The following is a 16,657-nucleotide window of genomic DNA, read 5'->3' as shown; positions in this document are numbered from 1 at the left end:
CAAAGTGAGACAGTTGGATGCTGTGAAAAGGGCACGGGCTGACCTCCCATGGCTCCACCAGGAGCTGTGTGACACTGTTCTTTCTGTCTCTTCCCTTCCCCAGGCTTGAGTTGGCTGTGGTGGATTCTGATCCCTCCCAGCCCTAAAATCTTCACTCCTGTAGCATCACGCCATATCACAAGTGATTTAGACCCCCCACCCCCAGACCATGAGCTCCAGGAAGACCGGAACCACATCTTTTTCCACTGCTGTGTCCCCACAAACTAGCTGGGATCTGACTCATAGAAGGAAACTAATAAATATGTGTTCAGTGATGCATGCTCAGTCTTCCTCCGGTACAAGCACAGGAAGAGCCCATCTGGGAAAGCCTCAGGCTCCTCCGTTTACTAGCTGCATGGCTGGTCCTGAGCAACTCAGTTACCCTCCCTGTATGTAAAGTGGAGATAGTAATAGTGACTCCCTGGTAGGGTAGCTTTGGGTATGAAACAAGAAAATGCCCAGGAAGTGCTTAGCACAAGTACCTGGGAGCTGAAGCCGGACTGGTCCCCCTCCTGGCCTGATTCCAGCCTGTCAGTGTAGCAGTGCAAGATTCCAGATATGGCCTGACCATGCCAGCAACAATAGACCTATTATTTCCCCCAGTCTGGACGCGACACACTGTTAATGCAGCCTAAGACTGCTGGGCTCCAGAGCCTTTCTCTCCCATGATTAGTTCCCATCAGGTTGTGATCAACTAAATCATTCAGATCCTTTTCAGCAGAGCTGGGGTCAAGTCAGGTCTCTCCCCCACCCTCTGCTTTGTGTGAATGTCTTCGAGCTCACAGAAGGACAATGTCATCTTGCTTATTCCAGCCTGTGGAAATTGTTTTGAATGCCGGTTCTGTTGCCCACTGTTTTCTCTCCCTAAGTTTAGATCCAGGCTGCTCCTTGCAGCTTCACTCCACCCACCATCCATAGTGTTGCTGAGGACAGAGCCCCCGTAACATACCTCCAGGGACACTCATTGACCAGCAATGGAAACAGAGCACAGCTAATACAGAAGCTCCCAGTTATTGAGCACTCTCTGTATGCCAGGCAAGCACTGTGCTAAGTGCTTTGTGTATATCATCTCATTTACTCCTCACAACACCCCTGGAGAGGGTAGTTTTTATTACTCCATTTAATAGATGATGAACCTGAGGCTAATAGAGGAGAAGCAGGGACTAGTTTTATAAACCCAGGGTCAGGCCCCTTTTTCTGGTGATGGTTTGGTTGTAGACTTGTCACTTAGAGATGCCTTCCAGTCCTGACCACATGTCTCCGCTGGCCTTCTTGCCAACTGTCCTTCCTACTCCCCCTTTACCCCCACACCACCAGGCCTGGAGTCCAAGGGGCTGTCCTGAGCTTCCAGTCCACAGTAGGCAGAGGGCTCTATTAGCTTCCGGAGCCTGGAGCAGGGGCCTGGGCCCATTTTTCATAGTAACATTCTTTTCATCTAGGGCAGCAGTGAGGACAAGGGTTTCTCCTTGACGGGCAGACAGACAGCTCCCCACTCTGTGCTTGGACCACCCTCCTAGCCATCCTTGACCTTTTCTGGGTCTAGGCCGACCTCACGACCTAGGGCAAATGAGCTTCAGAGCCCTCTCCCTGCCCCCTTGTTGCTCTCCACCTGTCTATGCCCTCATGAAGCACCATGCCTAGCCTGGTGGGCTTCTTCTTATGCCCTAGCATAGTCCCCTGAGAGCCCTTGGGGGAGGCCAACAGGTCCCCAGAGCTTCTTGGGAGGCAGAGCAGCAGAGTTAAGTGCAAAGATCTCAGAGACAGGTTACCTGGCTGCATAGCCTATCTCTACCATTACAGTTTACTCTTGGGCAAATTGCCAAATCTCTTTGAGCCTCACTTTCCCCACTTGTCGAATGGGGATAATAATTGTACCTGTCTTTGGGGTTGGCATGAGGATTAAGTGGGGTGCTTAAAACAGTGCTTGGCACAGAGTGAGCACTTTAAAAGGATTATTAGGAGCACCTGGGTGGCTCAGTTGGTTAAGCATCTGACTCTTGATCTCACCGTTCATGAGATCAAGCCCCTTGTTGGGCTCTGCGTTGGCAGCATGGATCTGCTTGGGATTCTCTCTCTCTCTCTGTCTCTCTCTCTCTCTCTCTGTTTCAGTCTCTCCCCATCCCTCCCCTGCTCTCTCTCTCTCAGAATAAACATTAAAAAATAAAAGGATTATTATTATTATTATTACTATTATCTTTATTAGCACCCTGGGCAAAACCTCTCCAAGTAAGGCCGCTTAAGTCAGAGGGGAGGAAATTTGATGTAAATAGCTAGAGGCTAGATTTATGTCTGGTTCCACAATGTGGTATTTCAAGCACAATTGGATGCTGTTGGGTCGGGGCACGATTATCAGGTGGAGCTGTTGAGGTTTCAGCTAAGTGAAAGAGTTGCCGGGGCGCCTGGGTGGCGCAGTCGGTTAAGCGTCCGACTTCAGCCAGGTCACGATCTCGCGGTCCGGGAGTTCGAGCCCCGCGTCAGGCTCTGGGCTGATGGCTCAGAGCCTGGAGCCTGTTTCCGATTCTGTGTCTCCCTCTCTCTCTGCCCCTCCCCCGTTCATGCTCTGTATCTCTCTGTCCCAAAAATAAATAAACGTTGAAAAAAAAAAAAAAAAAGAGTTGCCAAGTGTGATAGCTTATAGTTTGTTATCCAGTGGAAGATTTCTTCAGTGCCTAACTGGCAGACTCACCACCCTGACTTCTGAAAAAAAGGAACCAGCCCATTCCTTAAAGTATACTTAGCTCAAGAGTCACTAGTAAGTTTACATTCTGGGTGGTGGTGCTCTGAGGCCAGGGAATGGCCAGAGTTAAGGCCTGGGCAGGCCCTGGAGCAAGGGTTTCCTGGAATGGCTGCTACGATAGGGATGCCCCAGCCTACTCTCCCTGGAGCCCCTATTATTTGTCCTGTAGGCAGGAGGCAGGGCAGAAAGTAGGAAGAAGGGACTCTTGAGGGTCCCAAAGAGAGGCTCTTTGGGGAGGAAGTATCTGAGGGCCCTTGAAGTCACCAGGAGGCTGCTAGTTCCTGCCTGTATGTCGGCTGGGCAATTGTAGGATAGGAGAGTCTCCGAGGCTGATCCATCTGACCACGAGAGGCTGTAGACCACTTCGGAGGGAGGCCCCCTATTATGGGCTTCAGGACTAGGCTAGGTGATAGGTCTGACTTCTGAGCCTCAGGTGTCAGGGGACTGAGGGGCATGGAGAGTGCCCAGAGATTCCCTGGGATACCTGGTGCCTCCCCCAGCCAACCAGCCAGTATCCCTGTATCTTCTCATCCTGGGTTCCCCCAAGTTCAAGTTTCTTCCCAGAAAAGAGAGACTTCCCTACCCCCCCAGGAAGACTCTGCAGAGGAGTTGTAAGAATGATGGAGGAGAAGGAGCTGAGTAGACCAGCCTTGGCTCAGAGAACCACACCATCTGAGACAGCCCCAGGGATTGGGCCAACCTGCCAGGTAGCCTCAGGATCCAGGAGATCAGGTGAGGCTTTCTGGGCAGGAGCTTAGAGCCTGGCCTCAGAAGAAGGGGGAGGGGGGCCTGGGTGGCTCAATGGGGCGCCTCAGTGGCTCAGTCGGTTAAGCATCTGACTCTTGGTTTCAGCTCAGATCATGATCTCACAGGTCGTGAGTTCCAGCCCCAAATCGGGCTCTCTGCTGATGGTGCGGAGCCTGCTTGGGATTCTCTCTCCCTCTCTCTCTGCCCCTCCTGCATCTCTCTTTCTCTCTCTCTCTCTCTCAAAATAAATAGTAAACTTTAAAAAAAAGAAGAAGAAGGGGTGGGGTGGAGGCTGAAACCTGAGCAATACTCCTCCCTTCCTGGCCAGCCAGGACTCTGCCCTCGCTCTCCTTATGCTCACACCACGTTCCTGCCTGGAGGCCCTGCCTTGGCTTGCTGGCCTTGACCCTCTCAGAGTAAGATCTTCAGCATAAGTGACTTGCTGGACTAAGGCCAGCGTGGCAGAAGCGGAGCCTGCCTTGGGAAGCCCAAAGTTCCACCCCACTTCTGGGCCTCCTTTTACCCATCTGCTCAGAAAAGCAGGTCGGACAGCCTAGCACCAAGTAACGGCTGCTTCCACTTTCACTACTGCACGTGGAGACCTGGCCTTTGGTGGCCTTCAGGCTTGTGGTAACCCTGTGGTCTCATGCTGATAAGGAATAAGAGAACAGCATAGTTGGGGCCCTTAAAGAGTGTGGCCTGGAGTCAATCTTGTCAGGTTTTGAATATAGTTCTGTTTCTAGCTAGGTCTGTGACTTTAGGCAGGTCATTTACTTCTCTGAACTTCGTTTATTTGGTCAATAATAACAGCTCATAGTGTTATCCTGAGGATCAGCTGAGACAAAATATGTATGTGCAAAACAAAACTTATAGTTGGCTGTTAACATATGTTAATTTATGCCCTTTGTCCATTTCTTCTGACTGGCCGGATGTCTTTGATGAAGAGGCAGTGGGGAGGGGGGGCACCTGGGTGGCTCAGTTGGTTAAGGGTCTGACTCTCGATCTGGCTTAGGGCACGATCTCATAGTCAGGCTCTGTGCCAACAGTGTCTAGTCTACCTGGGATTCTCTCTCTCTCAAAATAAGTAAACTTAAAAAAAAAAAAAAAAGGCATTGGAAAAACATTTCTGTTCTGGGTTTAAAAACAAAATAGGAGGTAAAAAAATTTTTTAGACATTAATTATACTGGAATTAAAAATATTTTATTTACAATAAATTTTTTATTTTTATTTATTTATTTTTTTAACATTTATTTATTTTTGAGACAGAGAGAGAGAGAGCATGAACAGGGGAGGGTCAGAGAAAGAGGGAGACACAGAATCCGAAACAGGCTCCAGGCTCTGAGCTGTCAGCCCAGAGCCCGACGCGGGGCTCGAATCCACGGACTGTGAGATCATGACCTGAGCTGAAGTTGGACGCTTAACCGACTGAGCCACCCAGGTGCCCCTAAAATAAATTTAAAAAAAAAAAAACCTTAAAGGGGAACCTGGCTGGCTCAGTTGGAGTGTGCAACTCTTGGTCTCGGAGTTATGAGTTTGAGCCCCACATTGGGCATAGAGGTTGCTTAAAAATAAAATCTTTAAAATTAAAAAAAATAATAAAATGAATAGAATAAACTTAAAACATGGGGGCCTTAAATTTTTTTTTAAATTTAGGGATACCTGGCTAGCTCAGTTGGTAAAGCATGCAAATCTTGATCTCAGGGTTGTGAGTTCAAGCCCCATATGTGTCATTGAGTTTACTTAAAAAAAATTTTTTTTTTGTTCTTTTAATAAAATGTACTTGGAAGAGGTAGAAAGGTGGCCTTGTCCGTGGTTTACTGAGCTACTCTGGACCCACCCAGCAACACAAAGGTGAAGAAGGTATGGATGATCCTGTCCTTTGAGGGAGTCACATTTTTTAAAAAGTTTTATTTAATTATTTTGAGAGTGTGAATGTGTGTGTGCACACTCACCTGAGAGAAAAAAGAGAGACAGAGAGAGGAGGAGGGGGAGGAGGAGAGGGAGGGGCAGAGAGAGAGGAAAGAGAGAATCTCAAGCAGGCTCTGCAATGTCGGCCTGGAGCCCGAAGCAGGGCTTGAGATCATGACCTGTGCCAAAATCAAGAGTCGGATGCTTAATTGACTGAGCCACCCAGGCACCTCTGAGGGAGTCACATCTAATCACGGAGACAAACATAAGCAGACTAAGCTACAAAATGTAGCGAAGTCCTAATGGAGATCTGTCTGAGTGCACAGACTTGAGAACACTAGATTCTGTTTGAGAGATAGAGGTCTGGGAAGGCTTCACAGAGGAGGTGATGATGGAGCCAAACCCTGAGTAAGAGTTCCTGAGATAGGGAAGGGCATGTGAAGCGAAAGGAACACCACAGATGGAAGAGTAATGGAACATGGTGGGTATAGAAACAATGAGTATCTTGGTGGGGACTGGGCATTTGCTAGATGGGAAATTGATAAGCCCTGAGGCTGAGAAGATGGGAAGAGGCCTTGCATCCTCACCCTGAAGATAGTGGAGAGCCATTATAAGGATTCTAAGCAGAAGAGTAAAATGACCATATCTGTACTTTATTTTTTTTATTAGTATTCTTTTAAATCATTACCTCCCACTCTTTTTTTTTTTTTTTTGGTTTATTTTTAGAGAGAAAGAATGAGTGAGAGAGAGGCACAGAGGGGGGGGGGGGACAGAAGATCCAAAGTGGGCTCTGTGCCGACAGCAGAGAGCCCAGTGTGGGGCTCGAACGCACAGACCATGAGATCCTGACCTGAGCCGAAGTCGGACACTTAACGGACTGCGCAACCTGAGCGCCATGACCACGTCTGTACTTTATAAATATGACATGACACTTGCAATCCTTAGACTCTCGTTCTATCTCTCCTGAACAATGCCCTAATGGGCCTCCTCTAATCCAATCTTCAACAACAGATGAATTAAAAAAAAAAAATCTGGCCATTTCATCGTCCTGTTTAAAGTCTACCTATAGTATGTGTTCAACAAATATTTGATGAATGAAAGATTAAATGAATGAAGGGGCTATCTGTAATAGGCCCTTCTGTGTTTCTGGGTCTATGAGTCTAAATAAAACACTTTCTGATTTCCTTTTTGGGAAAAGTAAGACCAGAGAAGGGAAGGGACTTTCTCAAAGTCACACAGCAAGTCAGCAGCATTGGGATTGCTTCCCATCCCATTGAGATTCCAAGGGGTAGTCCTTGCAGAGAAAGCCCCAGGCCATGTTTTGCCTGATGTCTGAGTCTCCAGTATGGACCCTCCAGACCAGGGCTAGGAGAACCACAGAACACTCCCCTAGCCACCACACAAACACCAGCTCCTTGTCCCCCTCCTGCCAGAAGTAGGGTTGAAATCTGGAATTCCTCCTCCTCATCTTGCAGCCTTGGTCTATCCCTAACTGCTGCTAGGAGGAACATCCGGGGTCTGCTAGCCTGTGGGCTGGGTGTGGAGTTCTATGCACCCCCATAACTATTAGGCTGGAACTATTAGGCTGTCCTGGAACTAAGATGGGTCTGTGTTGTATTCTAGGCTTTTGAGTAGCTTCTGGGTTGCTTTGGGCTCTGGACTTTGGGCTTAGCTTTAGTCTGAATTCTGGCTCTGAGCTTCTGGCCCTCTGGCTCTGGGTTCTAAGCTGTGAACTGGATTATATGCCCAGGACTCGGTTCTAAGTCCTGAGCTCTGGTCTTTGGGTCTGGTGAGGGGGGCAGAGGGAGAGAGAAAGAGAATCCTAAGCAGGCTCCCTGCTCAGCACAGAGCCCGATGCAGAGCTCGATACCACAACCCTGGGATCATGACCTGAGCCCACATCAAGAGTCAGACATTCAACCAACTGAGCCACCCAGGCACCCCTGGGTTCTGGGGCTTTAGTGCTAGCTTCTGAGCTGGACTTTTGACCCATCTGGGCTTGTTTGGGCTCTGCGTTCCAAGCTTTGGGCTGGACTTTGGGGCTGGGCTGGGCTGGATTCTAAACCTTAGGTGGTAAATTATGATCTCTCCTCTGAATTCCAGACTCTGGGCTTATGTTGGGTGGGAACAGGAGGCCAAAGAAGGGAAAATAGCAAATTCTTGAGCCTCTCCCCTCACCCCACTTCTTTTTGGAGACTTTTGGCTTTGCTTACTCCTTCTGAGTGACAGGGCTAAAGTGAAGGTAGTAGCAGCCTTCCTTGAGCTGCCCAAAGACTTCCTGGCCATCAGGAAAAAACGAAAGGTGAAGGGTAGGGCCGGTGGCACGTGGAAGTGTCCTCCGGTGGCCACGATCCATTCTGCTTGCTATCAGGACCTTCCCACAGAGCAAAGGGCAGTGAGGACACACAGGCACAGGCCACGACCTGGCTCCCTGTGGGAAGGCAAGCCACAACCAGGGGCTGGGACTGAGACTGAGAGGTTCTCAGCCCCCCCTTTCCCACCTCATTCCTGAAACTTCACCCCACCCTCTGTTCCAGCCAGGAGTTGGACTTGAAGCTCTCAGTCCCCAGAAAAGGTAGTTCCCATGGCTCACCCTAAGCTTTACTTGCACCCTTACCCTTAACCTGACTGTCTTGTCCCTTAAAATGGACTGCTCCGCATTTTATTCCTCTTCAGGTAAGGTTGTCTTCCTCCCATGCCTGCTCAGGAGCCTTGCACCCAGAAGGACTCCTCCCCAGCCCCAGTGCTGCATATGCTCACTCCATGAGCTACCACGAAGGCAAGGCCCACATGCCTGTGACAGACTTCACTGAAGGGGCAGAAATTCCTGTAGGGAAATACAACTAGAAGAAATCATTTTAAATTGTGCATGTCATGTGACTGCCCAAGGGAAAAACAACCAAAACCTGTTAACAGGATGTCTCCTTGTGAGTACACTCAGTTCCTAACTTTATTCTCCCATCTCAGATCTTCCTTCCCTTACACCCACTGAAAGAGACCACCTTTTCAGTTCTCCCCTGGGCAAAATCTACATCAGGCTCTGTTCAGGAAGCCTCACCCCCTAAGCCACATGGGATAGGATCAACAGGATAAGAAACACTTAGCAGAACACTTCCCAAAGTCTGAGTTATTCAGTCTAAAAGACTATCCTAGCAGGAGCATGGAGGGGTACAGGCAAATAGCCTTCACCAAACAGCCCAGGATGGGCTTGGAAATTTTGGCTCTCAGTGTCCTGTCTCTTTAAAGTCTTTCCACCAATGAGAAATGACGAGCTATGCCTCCTCCTCATTGTTCAGATTTGGCCTTTTGGGGTGAGTGGGAATGGCAGGAGAGTGGTTAAATGCAGATCAAATACACATACACACATGCACACAAAACACAACTATTTTTTCTCAGCAACAATATAGTCTAAATCCATGTTGAGGAGGAGAAACACTTTCCTAAGAGCTCCATAATCTGGTCCTAAGCCCGGGGGTAACTCGAATTAAGTTTTAGAGCAATGTCAGATCCTCTGGGTACCTCCTCTTGCTTCAGGCTGTGGCCCAGCGTAACAATTGGCCTGGCAAAGACCTCAATCTATGCTGGTTCCTCTTGGATATACATTGTCCTTGTAAGAGCTTTGAAAAGATGATGTTCTTATTTTTGGACCAAATGAAAGTCAGGGGCGGTGGAAGGTGAGAATTCTTCCCACATCTGAGAAGAACAATCCAGAAGTGTGGGGCATTGGGTTTTCTAGTACGTACTCATTCTTTACATCTCCGCTCCAGTTCCCCGCTCTGACCACCGCATCCTCTCTTAGAGCTCTCTTTGTCCATCGTGGGAACGCCTCTGTCTGGAACACACAGGGCTGTGAACCTCCTGGTCATACTCAGTTCTTGATATGTTTTGTTTGTTCATTCTGTCTCCCCAGCCAGACTGGGAACCCCAGGATGCAGGGATGAGGCTAGGATCCCTTCATTCAGATGAACATTCTCTGAGCCCTGCCTCAGTGTCAGGCAGAGTCCTTAAGGAGTTCAGAGTCTAGAGAGAGAGATCAACAGGTAAATAAATCATTACAGTAAAAGGCTGATAAAAATTACGATAAAGGTAAACAGAGGAGTGATACAGGCAAGATTGCCACGTTGCACAGCCAAAAGGGTCTATATGACTGGTCCCCCACTGGAGTTGTGCAATGAGACGGCCATGGTCATGTGCAAGCCCAGAGGCTTCCAACCTAGCCTAGGAGGTCTCAGCAAGTCCTTAAGGATATGAGATATTAGCTGAGGCTCAAAGGGCAAGTGTGCCAGGCAGATGAGGAGAGTGAAGGGCACGCCAGGCGGAGCAAACAGCATGTGCAAAGCCAAAGGGGGTGAGGGAGAATGGTAAGTGTTAGGAAATCTCAGGAAATACATTTTGGCTGAAGCACTGGGCACATGTGGAAGAATGCCTAGAGCTTGTTTGTTAAGTGAGTTAATGAATGCAAGAAAGACCATAGTAACAAGAATCATAATGGCCAACATTTGTTAACCACTCACTCTATGCCAAGCACCGTGCTATGTGATTTACGTGAATTCTCTAATTTTAACTTCACAACAACCCCATGAGGTAAGTTCTTTATTATTCTCTCCTCTGCAGATAAAGAGACTGAGGCTGAGTAGTTAACCTGCTCAAGGTCAGAGAGCTAGTGAGTGGCAGAGCCAGGATGGAAACCCAGATGTCCTGGACTCTAGAACCCTGAACCCTTGACCACTGCTTCCCTCAACGCTAGTCCCTTAACTTTGGGCAGAGGTGGCCTCAGCACAGACCCAGGAGGGCTTTTCCTCCTCAACCTTAGATGTCAGAGCTCTGAGGACCTCTTCCTTCAACCCTCTTTCCTCTTTACCCCGTCCTCTCCCACCCCGTCAGTGACCATATTACACCAATAACTCCCTGAACTACGGCTTCACCCCACCTGGATGCCTGAATGTGTATTTCACACAGTTGTTAATACAACTAACGTTTTTGGGTCTGTTAGGCACCGTGCTTGGTAGATGACACAGACCCCGGCCTTGTGAGATCACAGCCGGATGGACAAATAGAACCAGGCAATTGGAATGGAGTGTGTCGTCAGAGAGAGCTGAGGGACAAGAGAAGAGACGGCTGGTACCAGGGAAATGTATCAGCTAGGCTTGAGTTTGGCTGTAGGCGACAAAATTCCCCAATCACAGCCACGTCACAAGCTAGTATGGCGGCTCCATGATCATCACAGCTCAGTGCTTTCTGTTCTATTGCCCCATCATCCTCTGACATCCTTAACACAATGTTTCTATCTCACTGGCCAACGTGGCTTCCATGTGAGTTGGAAGGAGGAAGATGTGAAAAACAGCACACACTCCCTTTAGAAAACAGTTCCTGGGGTGCCTGGGTGGCTCAGTGGGTGAAGCCTCTGACTCTTGATTTCAGCTCAGGTCATGATCTCGTGGTTTGTGAGTTTGAGCCCCGCATCGGGCTCCGCGCTGACGGCCCAGAGCCTGCTTGGGATTCTGTCTCCCGCTCTCTCTGTCCCTCCCCTGTTTGCTCTCTATCTGTCTCAAAAAATAAGTGAAAACAAAACTTAAAAAAAACTTTTTTTTAAATAAAAAATAAGATAAAAAACAGTTCCTGAAAGTTGCACAGAATAGTCGCGCCCACAAGCTGTTGACCCACATTCAGTCCCAGAATCACACCTAGCTGCAAGGAATTCTAGGAAATAGGGTTTTTACTCCAGGCCAGCCAGGTGCCCCGCTAAAAATCAGAGTTTTATGACTAAGGGCAAGCAGAATAATTGGGTATTAGGGGACAGCTAGCAGTTTCAGCCTCAGAAATTTCCCTGAGGACCTGACACTTAGCTGAATTTTGAGGGATGAATCAGAGTCAGCCAGGCGGAGTAACCCATTTTAGGCAGTCATTCTTGGAAATGCAAGTGGTTCAAGGCGTCTCCAGCATGGAGTGCATCTTAGGGAGCAATGGAAAATACAGACAAGATCACATTATCTGAGGAGTCATTTCGAGAGGGGGAGTCCTGGTGCATTCTGAGGAAAGAGACACACCAAGGGGTGGGGCAGGGAGGAGCCAACCTGTGTTAAAATTAGGTTTCTCTAGAGATCAACAGCCTAGGTGATGCGGCTTTAGAAGTCCCTTAGGGGCGCCTGGGTGGCTCAGTCAGTTAAGCGTTTGACTTCGGCCCAGGTCAGGATCTCACAGTTTGTGAGTTTGAGCCCCACGTCAGGCTCTGTGCTGACATCTCGGAGCCTGGAGCCTGCTTCGGATTCTGTGTCTCCCTCTCTCTCTGCCCCTCCCCAGCTCGTGCTCGAACTCTGTCTCTGTCAAAAATAAACAAACTTAAAAAAAAAAAAAAGTCCCTTAACTTTCCTTCTGGGGCCTGGGTCCCAAGAGATGCCAATTTGCAATTGAGACACGACCATGCCACAAATAAATCCACACCTACGCATTCACTCACCTATGTGTCACCCCCAGACCCTCCCATTGATGTTGGTTCCTGTGTTTGGGGGCCAGGGTTCCCCAGTTCTCTTAACCGTAGGAACCTGTGCGTTATGAGCTTTGATGAACAGAGATTCAGCAGGAATACTGTGGAAATTCCGGAATGGGGCTGCAGTACTTAGGTAATCATCTAGGAGCAGTTAATGGCAGCAAGGCCATTGGCCTCACAAGCCTTAGCGGCCGGTCAAAGGCAGGGCATTGCCCACATGAGCTACCTGCTGTAGCAGCCTCCCCAGACACATCACCAGGACTTCCAAAGGTTGTGTTTATTTCCCTGGTGTTTTTTTTTTTTTTTTCCCCAGACATCAGGGCAAGATAGTCAGCTGAGTGTGAAGCATCTGGCTCTTTGGAGAATAGACCCAACCCCCTTGACTCTGCCCCTACTGCCCTTCTTTGCTCTTGCAGCAAGTAGACCATGACCTTGGCCGGGCCACCTCAGAGAGTTCAGCAGGGAATCCTAAATACACCAACACTTGCCCACTGCCTAAAAGAACTCTCCAGTTCATGCTCTCCCCCTGATCTAGCTCACACAAGACACACACATCATATACAGACACACCAACGCACATTGCTTAGACCACGTACCCAGATCTACATCTGTCGCCCCACGTACAGGTATTCACACGCAAAAGTCACCTACACACACTACATATGTGCTACATGTAGACATGGCCCTCCAACTACCCACATCACTTCGAGACGCGTGTACATTGCACACAGACATATACGTGTTACATGTGATATTCTAACATGCCTGTATTTACCATACACCATGGACAAATACATCCATACCTCCATATTCACTTACCTATGTACACATCACACCCAGTCCCCCATTGATGTTGGGTCCTGTGTTTAAGGTACAGGGGCCCCCAAGTTCCCTTATGCATAGGAACCCTTGCCTTCCGAGCTTTGATGGACAGAACTCAGGAGGTAGTCAGAGGGGAGAAGGAAGCACCCCTACCTCCGCAACCCAAATACATACACTCAGCCCACAGCAAAGAAGGAAGACCAGCCTTTTCCCCAGTACCCTGTGGAGCCATGTTTGCCCCTGACGTCAGGGACATGGAGTTCTAGGCAGGGGCTCCAGTGTGGTGCCTTGGCTCTGACCCCACTGCCCAAGATGCCCTAGGGACAACAGTCCCAGCCAGAAGCCTGGAAGCAAGGCTGTGCCAGGGCCACTAATGTCATAGTGGCAGGACAACCCTTATGCAATGAGCACTGTGGAATGTGCAGGGCACCTACAGGAGCTGACCCGGTGGATCTGGAAAAACAGTGAGGGGGAAAGGCCCTGGCGGTTATTGACATCTACTGTGTGCCAGGCGCCATGTCCAGACCGCCACAGCATTGTCTCCTATCATTCTCATGTCATCTGTTTTCCTGTTTTATAGACAAGAGAATCGGGGCCCAAGGAGGTGCTCAAAGCCTCACAGCCAGTAAGTGGTAGGGTCTTGCTTTGAACCTGGGACTAGTTGTCCCTACAGCACCAGGGCCCTGAGGTTGGGCTGGGATGCTGCATGCAGCAAGGCAGCTCCAGGGCAGGCGTAATCCCAGAAGCAGACCGGCCACATGGGGCCCTGTTTTGGTCTTTTCCCAGTCTCTCTCCTTCCTTCTAACTGGAGAGTACAGACACCACATGCTTTTCAAACGTTTGCATGAAACGCCACTTTGCTTTTACAAAAGACCTACATCAGTACCTGTTTTTTTTTTTTTTTACTAACCAAAGAAATTCAAGGGGGATTTTCACTTTTATAAAAGATGAAAAAACAAACAAAAAACCCCCAAAACAAAAAACGGGACACCTGGGTGGCTCAGTCAGTTGAGCCTCTGACTCTTGATATCAGCTCAGGTCATGGGGCCAAAGGTCCTGGGATGGAGTCCCACGCTGGGCTCCATGCTGAGCGTGGAGCCTGCTTGAGATCCTCTCTCTCCCTCTGCCCCTCTCCCCCATTTGCACGCTCTCTCACTCTAAAAGAAAAGAACAAAAACGGTAAATAGCCAAAATAGTGCTCAGTGTTTGGCATCAAGCTGTCACAGAAGCAGCGTGAACCCCTGACAGCCAGAGTGGCCCCACCTAGCTCCTTCCCCAGGAAGTACACTCAGCATCTCAGCATCCAGCCACCAGAGATCTGAACTGTGTCTATAAGCATCTATGCTTTAATCTCGGATTTATTTTGCACATACACTAGCAAGATGTGTCCTAAAGTATCAGAAAAGCCTAACAGAAGCTTTTGGGTGTGGGAATGCTAAAGAATTTTTCCATATAAGTTCATGGCCATTGCTTCTTTACGCCATTTTAGCTTACAAAAGGCTTCATAGGAATGCAGGGGAAACGAGGAACTGAGGTGGGAAACTTCAGCCCAGGAAAGTGGAGCTGGGGATTGGGAGGGGGTAGGAAACACAGGGCGCCTGGCTGGCTCGCTCGTTAGAGCATGCAATTCTTGATCTCGAGGTAGCGAGCTTAAGCTCCATGTTGAGAGTAGAGTTTACTTTAAAAAAAAAAAAAAAAAAAAGAAGAAGAAGAAGAAGAAGAAGAAAAATAAAAAGGAGGGTAGGAAACAGATGAATGGGTTGTGAGTTTGGACCCAATGCCATGGACTAAGCCCATATTAGTCCTGGATATTAAGCCAAAGCTGGTGCTAGGCCTGGAGCTGGATCTCCAGCTTGAAGCAGGTCAGAGCTGGAATCAGAGATGGGTCTGAGCCAGGAGCTAGACCTGCAGCTGCTGCTGGCTCTGAAGTGACTCCAGGCCATGCCAGAGCCGGAACAGACGGAAGGGAGATCGAGACTAAGTTGCTCCCATCCCACGTTTTCAGATCCTCCCCACAATGTCACGTAACATGCTGGGCACCAAGGGAGGGATGCACAGAAGCTCACGCCACTCCATAGGAAAGAGAGACAGGGACACAAAGAACTTTAATCCAAGGCACATTAGGCTCCAGCAAAAGGACCCTCTGTACAGCAAGGCTTTCAAGGGTAGCCAGAACTTCAGTCACCAGAGATGGACAAGGGAGATTACGGTAAGCCAGGTTGGCACTGGGAACAGAGGCCCCGAGGCCAGGAAGCCTAGCCCAGGGTCTGTTCAGAGGAGGGGGAGTTAACATCCCATTTGGCTGGAACAGTCCAGGGATCAGTGAGCACGAGGCTGGCAAGGCTGGTGACCAGAGTCCACAGGGCCTGATGACCCACTTGGGAATTTGGGCTTTATTCAGAGGGCAACAGGACATCATGGACAGGTGTTAAGGACAATGACTGGGTCAGACTTGTGTTTGAGAAGAGCCCTCTGGCTGCTGGTGTGGATGAGGGCCTGGGGGAGGGAAAGGGAGAGCTGGAAGGCAGGGGGACCGAGGAGGAGGCTGATAGCCAGGGCAGGAGATCATGAGGCCCAAGCTGGGGCAGTCACTCTGGGACTGGAGGGAAGGGCACAGATGCAAGGTCTGCAGAGGGGGTATGATTGACAGGATTTGGTGATCACTTTTTGATTATGAGGGAGAAGGTGAGCCTAGGAGGACCCTCAGGGCAGAGCTCAAATGTCGGGGAGGCTGGGAGGACTATTGCAGAAGTGGGGTCACCCCAGGAGAAACTGCAGGGACAGAGCCCAAGCTCCAGCCTTGTCCTCCCAACTAGGCCTCTCACCAGCTGCATGTCCTTGCATGTTATTTATGCCTTATGAGCCTCAGTTTTTTCTTCTGTAGAACGGGGAAATTTTTATTTCCTTCGTAGAGTTTTTATAAACATGTATGATGATATTTGGCACATGGTAAGGGCCAATTAATTTTTCAAAGCTCAGCCATGCCCCAGCCCAGATCTCTGGCTCCCAAGAAAGATCACTGGCCTCTATCAGTGACAATCTCAATACTTCCTGGCCATAAGGGGTGACCTAGCCTGACCTGCCAAGTATCCTATCATGTGATAGGTAGCTCCAGGTACCTCCAGCCTTCCAATTTCCCTGCAGCTGAGAAAAATGTCCTGGATGCCCTCTTTGCTTATTCTCCAGCCAGTGGGCCCAGATGGGCTTCTCCTCTGAACTCCCCTTCCCGGTAGTGTCCCAGAGGCCCACCAAGTGACCCTGGAGGAAGGAAGGAACTTCTGAAGGATGCTTAGATGTCCTGAACCAGCCTGGGGTCTTGTCCCACCTCACCCTTTATCGGGCTACAGGAGGCTCCAGTCAGAAACCCTCCTCTCCACCTATCCCTCAGTCTATCTGTGCAGGGAGGTCTTGAGGAGGGGTCCAGTCCTACAGGATGGAGGCAAAGGCCACCTAGGGAGGCACCTGGACCCCGCAGAGCTTGTAGACTCCTCTCCTTCCCCTTGTAATCCCTTAAATGTCCTTAATTCCTTAATGTTAACAGGTCCTCGGGGTCCATCCTGGGCCTCCTGCTCTCCTCCACATGCCCACAGGACTTCCTTGTCACCAACAATACATCCTAAGGCCAGCTCTTTCTCCTGAGCACCAGACCCCCTCTATCCCACTGGTCTCATAACTAGCCCGGACTTTTAGACCCCGCGTGGCTAAATGAACTCAGTCGCCTCCTCTGGACCCTTGGGTCAGTGAATGGTCTTCCTTCCCCCCCCCCCCCCCCCCCGTGCTCCCAGGCTTTGTCTCCTCTCTCTCCTCTGCACACCGCACCTTATCAGTTCTGCTTTCTAAATGCCTACAGCCTCTGTCTGTTCCTTCTCTCCATCTCTGCTCCACTTTCTGCTAATGTCTCCACATCTTCCACCCT

General features: G+C 49.5%; 1 protein-coding gene and 1 long non-coding RNA gene across 2 annotated transcripts in view; one reads left to right on the top strand and one right to left on the bottom strand.

The window, feature by feature from the left end:
• Positions 1-16,657, top strand: part of MYCL (MYCL proto-oncogene, bHLH transcription factor) — a 102,334-nt gene that overhangs the window by 63,051 nt on the left and 22,626 nt on the right. The window lies entirely within an intron of this gene.
• Positions 8,799-12,387, bottom strand: LOC123379576. The gene is made up of 2 exons (XR_006584203.1): positions 11,890-12,387; positions 8,799-9,452 (listed from the first exon to the last, which is right to left on the bottom strand). It is a non-coding gene; the product is annotated as an uncharacterized LOC123379576 (long non-coding RNA).

This window comes from Felis catus, chromosome C1, assembly GCF_018350175.1.
Source record: "Felis catus isolate Fca126 chromosome C1, F.catus_Fca126_mat1.0, whole genome shotgun sequence".
In the NCBI taxonomy this organism is placed as follows: Eukaryota; Metazoa; Chordata; class Mammalia; order Carnivora; family Felidae; genus Felis; species Felis catus.
Note: the sequence above shows the minus strand (reverse complement) of the source record. Positions and strands in the feature narration are given on the sequence as shown.